An 8,668-nucleotide genomic window follows, 5' to 3' on the forward strand; every position below is an offset into this window, starting at 1 on the left:
TCAGTTATAATACATTTTATTAAACTTTACTTTGTTGTGCCTGCAGGATGTCATGTAGATACACCCCTTATTTTGTACTAAATTATCAATTAGCATAATAGTAATACACAGGCAAAAGTTTGAAACTGTCACACAATATCCCTTTGATTTATTCAATTATTTGCTTTTTTCATTACTAATGTAACACGGAAACGTTTTTTTTCTTTGCTAGTTTCTTTTTACAGTGAGGATATCATTACTTATATCACATCTGAACAAGTTGCAGATTTACACACTGCATTAAAATGTAATCATTCTCACAACTTAAAGTTAAATTATATTTTGATTACAGTTCAAATGTTTTTGTAAAATTGATTTACATATAAACTACATCATGAAGAATTAAAGCCCCTCTTTCACAGATGAGTGAAAATGTTGAATAAATTTCCTCTTTTTGATTGTTTGGGTTAAAAATGCCAAGTTATGATGACTGAATTGATTATTCACTTAAATATGAATAATATGATACATTTTGGGTATTTGATATGGCGAAATAGGACTGTTTGCAAAATGACAGTGAAATATAAGCAGTATCAGTGATACTGTTAAAAATGACCCTTTCAATAATGCATACCGTCAAAACGATCCATTTTCTCATCCTGATCAATTACATACAAAGAACTACAGAGACATAGAATAAATATATGTGATTTTTTTCTTGATATGAAATTTCAATCAATTTTGCCTATAATCTGTGAAAGAGGGGCTTTAAATACAAGGAGGCACAGACAGCCGACCACTTCCGTGTTACGAACGTAAGATAAAATCGTTAATTAGTGTGCTTGCTTCGGCTGCAAGCACAATATTGTTCTTCTTAAGTTTACTTATTCTGCCTTATTCCAACACGTTTTTTGGATCCACTACTCCTCCTAGGGCGTTCGAGATAGAGACACAGTTCCAACTCTGAGACGTCTGGTCCGAAGTGGTGTCGTGTGCTTGTATACAGCTTTTGGATCAACATGCCCATTCTCTTGTTCTTGTCGTTTTTCTTTTGTTTTTTTCCCATAGAGAATGAATAGGGCTCATGAATCAAATTGTCCTACTCGGACATGCTCCATTGCAGATGCACCAAACCTCATGTGATACTTCAGGCCAACTCCCCCGACACATACATGCAATCGGGTCTGACCCGCACTCATATGTTTCCTTTCTTTTTGCTCATCCCTTTTTCCTCCATAGGCTTGCATTGATTTTTGGCCCCATTGAAAATGAATGGTGTTTCAGGAGAAAAACTTTCACTCTCCATCAATTATCTTAACCAAGTGACCAAACTTCAAGAAACTTCACTTGATGCCTCAGGCCAAGTCCCCACACAGATCCATCCCCTCATCTGAGACCTGCACTCGTCTTTTCCTTGGTTTTCACGCATCTTTTTACCTCCATAGGCTTCCATTGATTTTTGGCCTCATTCAAATGAATGGAGTTTTGCTCAGTAACACTTCACCACACATCCACCAAACTTCATACGGCACCTCAGGCCAAATCACCCATCACACACATGATATTGGTTCTGACTCGTACTTACGAAAGTAAGATAAAATCATTAATTCCACAGTTGCTCACAATATCAATTCTTCTCAACTAACTGTGTGATTATCATCATTTCTGTGAGGAACTGAAACAGTTAGCGATATATTTCAAAAAAATTATTCTCATTCACTCTTTATGGTTACAAGTTCACTCTCGTAATAAGGAAGCACGATCTCAGACAGCTGACCGCTTCGTTACGAATGTGAGATAAAATCAATAAAATCATTAATTCCATTATTTCTCACAAATCACATCAACTTTTCTCAGCTCTGTCCGTTATTATTATCGCTTCTGAAAGGAAATGAAACGGTCGGCCACCTTATTGTAATAAAATTATTCTTGTTCCCGTTTTATGGTTTAAAAGCTCACTATCGTAATAAACAATTACATGTGGCCGTTTCCGTCTTACGAAAGTGTGAAAATTTTTTAATTTTCTAATTCCTCATAAATAAATAACATCAATTCTTCACAGCTAGGCCCGATGGTCATCAAATATTAATGTCAAATAAAGTTATTCAATATGAAATGCCAAGAACTAAGTTGATAATGTGGCTCATTATGAACAAATGTTCAAATCCATCATCATGGCAAAATGACTGGCCGTAGATTCTTTCAAAAGTTCAATCTAAATTGACCATGGTTGCAAAATATTGGCCAAAAATACGCAAACACTACGAAATATGAAAGTAAGATGAAAAAGAAACATTCTATTGCCTTATACTGCAAGACTAAAACAAAATAAAACTGTCAAAACTCACCTTTTCAGTGATAACGTCCGAACAGATCACTTGTATAACAGAAAGACCGCAAATGGAAGTACGATCAACTTCTAACTGTTGGAGTGGAAAATTCCATTCTACACATGCAAATTGTGAATGTGTGTCCTTCCCCGCACACAAATAACACGCTACGGTAAAAAATAGACCACAACTCATTTTATAGCTCAGAAATTCTTACAAGACCAGCTACCATCGTAACATATTCTGTAAGAAACATATTCTTCCAGCTACTTTCAGCTTTCGTTTTAAAAAACAAAATCGCAGATTTATAACTAAATTTTTATATGGCGTAGTGATTTTAAGTTACTACTTTTGGTGAGGTAGTGACCTTGACCCTGAGGCTTTCCGTTTAGATCAAAACACACGATCGTATTGGTTTTGGGTATGCGGAAAATGGACTTACAACGGTGATCAAATATTTTACATGACGTTTTATTATGGTTATGATTATTCTGTGAGCACACCAGGTGTATAAAGGTGTAGAAAAGTTACAACTTAAAATACAATTAGTGATAACTGTAGACTTTTCAGTGGACTACAACCTTTTTAAGGGAATGCGATGTAGTCAACCATTTATCATGTCCCAGATCAAGCCGCCATTTTTCCACAAATTTGCAGAATTTTTGGCAAATTCTGAATATTCACATCAAAGATTTACTTTTATCTGTATTATTTCTTTCATCATTTTACTTCAAATTAAAACCAACATCATTCAAAACCATATAGTTTATTGACTGAGTATATTTAGTGGGGTACCCCCACAGTACCAAGTTTCTGAAACAGACCCATATATATATATATATATATATATATATATATATATATATGAGTCTATCTATACTATAGAGTATATATACTATAGAATAGCCAATCAGAGACAGACCCATATATATATTTTTTCTATCTACATTCACTGGATATGAGCAGTTGTGTGCTCTGATTGGCTACTCTACTACTAGGCTATCAGCTCATATTCCATGAATAAAGAAAAACAAAATGGTGGAGCGCATGAAGTCAGATACATCACTTTGTTATCAAGTATTTAAAAGAAACAGACATAGCTAAATGAATATAGTTCCCACCCCCAATATCTCCTGTTCCACACTCCAGCTCACTCGGTGGCACCAAATTGCCAAAAACCCTAAAGAAGAAGAAGAAAATAGCAAACCGTGGTACTGAACCAATTGAGAACGAAATAAAAACTGTACTTGAAACAACCCCCCCTCAAAAAAAAGCAACAAAATCTGGAATGAAAGTATTTGATGGTAAGAGCGTATCTTTTTTATTTTTCAAGAATTATTATAGCATTTTTCACAAATTGCTACTGACATTTCACCGGTATGTTTACATTCCAAGCATAAACGAGTTTGTCGGATGTTTTGTATCAAGTTTTTATTTATCAAAATTTGCAAAATATAAAAATGCTCCGTTTCTCAAACTCCAGTGAACGTGGATAGAATAAAACAATTATTCCACTCAATCTCATTGTACATGGCGCCATCAGTGCATATCCAACTCAATATCATGGAATAACTGTTTTATAGAAAAGTTATTCCACGAAATCGAGTCATACAAGCCATGTATTATGAGATTGAGTGCAGTAATTGTTTTATTCTATCCACGTTCACTGGATTTTGAGGAACAGAGCATTTTTATCTTTTGCAAATTCTTTTAAATACTTGATAAAGTGATATATCCGACTTGATGCGCACCACCATTTTGTTTTTCTCTACTCACGGTATATGAGCTGATAGCCTAGTAGTACAGTAGCCAATCAGAGCTACTGTACATATCATACATCATTTCCACAAAAGTTGGGATATTTCGGAAAGGATCGAACCAGTGACCCTGGAGCTGTGAGGCAGGTAATGCTACCCACTACCCCAGCATGTCGCTCCTATAAATATACAATACTTAGTTCAATGGTATCATGAATTTGATTATATTAAATTAATTAGATGATACTCATTCAGAATCTTTTCCTATTCACTCTTAAACTTGTTTAAAATGTCTCAGGAAGGTCCCATTAGAGAGTTAGAACCATTGTGTAGTGTAGAAGCAGCAGAAAAATATTTTGTTTCTACTTCCAGAAGTTATCAGTGACCTCTATGTTGAGGCTTGGGATAACCAAAGTACTACATGTCCAAAACATTCAAGAGCTCTTTTTTGACATTGAATACTAATCCCTGGACAATAAATTAAAAATACTTTACTGATAATTTATAATCTAGTTCTTCTGCTGCCAAAGCAAGTTTTCAATCACTTTAACTCACAGATGTCAAGTGGTTAGACTGGATATATTTTCGCTTTCAGGTCTTTCTAACCACAGCTTCTTGGAACTTCTCCTTGAATCTTCTTCAGCTGCAGCTGAAAAAATGTTCTTGAGTCGAATCCTGTTTTTACACCTACAATACTTGGTTGAATCAGCAATTATTAAGTTTTGTGATCTAATACTGTTTCTAGATGAGATATGACACCCTGAAGCTCTCAGTGCCCCAGCCACTGAGTGCGTGAGTGTACCGTGTATTGATTTGCAAATGACCTTGATTTAATCAGAAAATGTATACAGAGTACAGACAAACAGGCATCAGAAGCCAAAACAAACTATGGAGAAATGTGGAACGGACTTACCATAATAGCTGTAACTATAAAGTTAATCTACAACTATGGAAAATGTGATATCAGGGGAAGGAAAGACCAGAAGCCATTGGGACCATGAGCACTTGTTGCCAGGGAGATACAGTAAGTTTGAAGGAAACGGTCAAGCTTCTAATAAGATATGGTCTCGACTTACCGTTTTCAGTGGCCCTCCCAATTTGCACGATGCTGTGATCCAAATTTCATGATTAAATGCAATTTAAAGTTGTAGTTATTGTTAAAATTGCAGTTCATTTAATCTCAATTTTAGGAATACATTGTAATATTTTATTGGTTGAAGACATGTATTAGTTGAACTGGGTGGATTTATGAGCAGCCCACCAAGTGTATAAACTGAATAGAATTCTTGCGAAAATAACGTGTATATGCTTATATATACAGTTGTCAGAAGTTTACATACACGGGCATGAATGTCATGGCAACATTGGGCTTTCAATAATTTCTTTGATCTGTTCTTTTTCTGTGGCAGAACAATTGTACAAAAATATTTTACAGAAAATCATTTGATGCACAAGTTTTAATTATTTAGGGTTTTCTGAAACTAACAGTCAAAATTATATTTGTCTTTCCAAAAATATACATACAGTACACCTAAATATCCCTTAGCAAGTTTCACCTTGACCAGACACTTTTGGGAGCCATGAACAAGCTTCAGATAGAATTCTGGTTGGCTATTTGACTACTCTTCTTGGCAGAATCGCTCGAGTTCTATTAAATGTGTTTTTCCTGGTACATTTTTGCGATAGGGTTGAGGTCAAGACTTTAAGCTTAATTTTAGCTTGTTCATGGCAATGTAAATCCTGCATTGGTGGTTCCTGACCATCCAAGCCAGTTTCTCTCAACTTGAATTGGTAACAGTTTGAGTCTTCTTCCAGCAAAGTAGCTTGGCAAAGTGGCAACAGCTCTCAATACCTCGCACTTACAGTGGTGGGCAAAAGTTTACATACCCCAACAGAATGTTTCGTTTCTTGCCCATTTCTAAGAGAAATTGAATGATAATACACAAAAACCTTTATTTCACTTGTGGTTAATGGTTGGCTGAAGCCATTTATTGCATTCATTACTGCGTTTACTCTTTGAAAACCATGAAAACAACAAAAACTACCTAAATGACCCTGATCAAAAGTTTACATACCCCTGTGAATTGGCCTGAAAACCTGTATGCAATTTGACATAAACAGGACTGAATGGCAATTAAAGGCAACTACCTTCACCTGTGATCTGTTTTCTTCTAATTAGTGGGTGAAAATAAAAAAGTCAGTAAATTGCTGGACTTTTGAGAGAACCTTTTATCCCTCATCCAGTGCTGCGCATCATCTTTGAGATTGAGCCATGGGAAAATCAAAGGAATTGTCAAAGGACCTGCGTGAAAAGGTAGTTGAACTTTATAAATCAGAGACGGGATATAAGAAAATATCAAAGCAATTAAAAATGTCAGTCAGCACTGTTCAAACAATAATCAAGAAGTGGAAAGTCAGGGGCTCTGTAGACACCAAAGCCCGTTCAGGTAGACCAAGAAAAATTTCACCCACCACTGCTACAAGAATTGTGCGCGATGTAAAGAAGAAGCCCCAAATAACATCTGGTGAACTTCGAGATTCTCTGAAACAAGTTGATGTGGATGTTTCAAAGAGTACAATTAGGAGACTCTTGAGAAGAAATGGGCTGCATGGGAGAGTTGCCAGAAGAAAGCCCCTTCTACGCAAATGCCACAAAGAAGCCCGTCTACGATATGCCAGACTGCACAGAGACACACCCCAAACCTTCTGGCAAAAAGTTGTGTGGCGTGATGAGACCAAAATTGAACTTTTTGGGCACAACACTAAACGCTACATCTGGTGAGGAATCAACAAGGCCTATGATGAAAAGTACACCATTCCCACAGTGAAACATGGTGGTGGATCTCTGATGTTTTGGGGATGTGAGAACTACAAAGGCACTGGAAATTTGGTAAGAGTTGATGGCAGGATGAATGCAGTCACTTATCAAAAAATACTGGAGGAAAATCTACACGCCTCAGCCCGGAAGCTGCGCATAGGACAAACTTGGACATTCCAGCACAACAATGATCCAAAACACAAGGCCAAATCAACTTGTCAGTGGCTACAACAGCATAAAGTGAAGGTCTTAGAGTGGCCATCTCAGTCTCCTGACCTCAACATTATTGAGCCACTCTGGGGAGACCTCAAACGTGCAGTTCATGCAAGACAGCCCCAGACTTTACAGGAACTGGAGGCTTTTTGCCAAGAAGAATGGGCAGCTTTACCATCTGAAAAGATAAAGAGACTCATTGACAACTATCACAAAAGACTTCAAGCTGTTATTGATGTTAAAGGGGGAAAATACAGTATTAAGAATTGGGATATGTAAACTTTTGATCAGGGTCATTTGTGTAGTTTTTTTGTTGTCATAATGGTTTAAAAAGAGTTAACATTTTCTTGACAGTAAATGGCTTCAGCCAACCATTAACCACAAGTGAAATAAAGGTTTTTGTGCATTATCATTCAATTTCTCTTAGAAATTGGCAAGAAACAAAACATTCTGTTGGGTTATGTAAACTTCTGCCCACCACTGTACATACAATTGTTTGAATTGATGATCTTGGAATCTGCAGTTGTTTGGAAATGGCTTAGCAAGAAGGTTCCAAAGGGAATCTTGGCCGTTACTGATGGCTTTTTCTAACATGGTCATCATACGATTACGTGTCAAAAGGTCCAAGTATGTGTACATGCATGCAAAAGCATATATCTTGGTGTTGAAACACTGCCCTCGGGTACTATGTTGTGTTCATAAAAGAGGGTTATATCTATAACCTTGGCATCTCCTATATCACCATAGCAAGGGATCAAGCAAAGTAAATCATAAATGCCATGACTAAACTGTATTCTTGGGTTTCTCGTGACGTCACATCCGCCTCATTAGTTATTCAGAACTTTAGCTGGTGGTCAACCAAAGCTCAGTTGACAAAACGTTTGTATGGAGAAGGTGCATTGCTGGCATGAAAAATGCCTTACACTTGCGTTGTTTAAATCAAACTGTGAAACTGAAAAGTTTCACATACAAAAAAAAAAAAGTTGTAAGCCTCCATACTCTTCCACGCTTTCATCGGTTTTGCAGTGTAGAAGGATGTCTGCAACACCAGATAGCTCGAGATGCCGGGGGACTTGACTGAAGGGTAGTTTGAGATCGTAGGACAGATCCTTCTTTCACAGACTGTAGGGGTCAATTCCATTGCACATAGCAATCTTCTGAATACATCTAAAGCGAGTAGTGGCTTCTAGATTACGAGCATACTCTGATAAGTTATCGCTAGTTGTTTGCACTACGGCAGCCGTTTTGGTTTGCCAGACCACCAGCTGTTTTACCAGAAGTGAAACTGCTAAGAAAAGTCACGTGACTGAAACCTAAGAATAAGCAGTCACAACTGGTTAATACAAAGTGGCTCCCTTCCATGGTCTTTGAATAATTAAAAATAAAACAAATGACCAATTTCAGTACCATAAACTTGGCGATGTAAAATTGTCTGTGACAACCCTAAGCTTAAACTAAACAGGCTTTTCAGTGCCATTTGCTTATTTTAATACTGCATCTTGCATCCTAAAAATATACGCATGCATTCCTACAACACAATGATTAAGAAAAAAAAAAAAGATGCAATAATG

This window comes from Neoarius graeffei, chromosome 10, assembly GCF_027579695.1.
Source record: "Neoarius graeffei isolate fNeoGra1 chromosome 10, fNeoGra1.pri, whole genome shotgun sequence".
In the NCBI taxonomy this organism is placed as follows: Eukaryota; Metazoa; Chordata; class Actinopteri; order Siluriformes; family Ariidae; genus Neoarius; species Neoarius graeffei.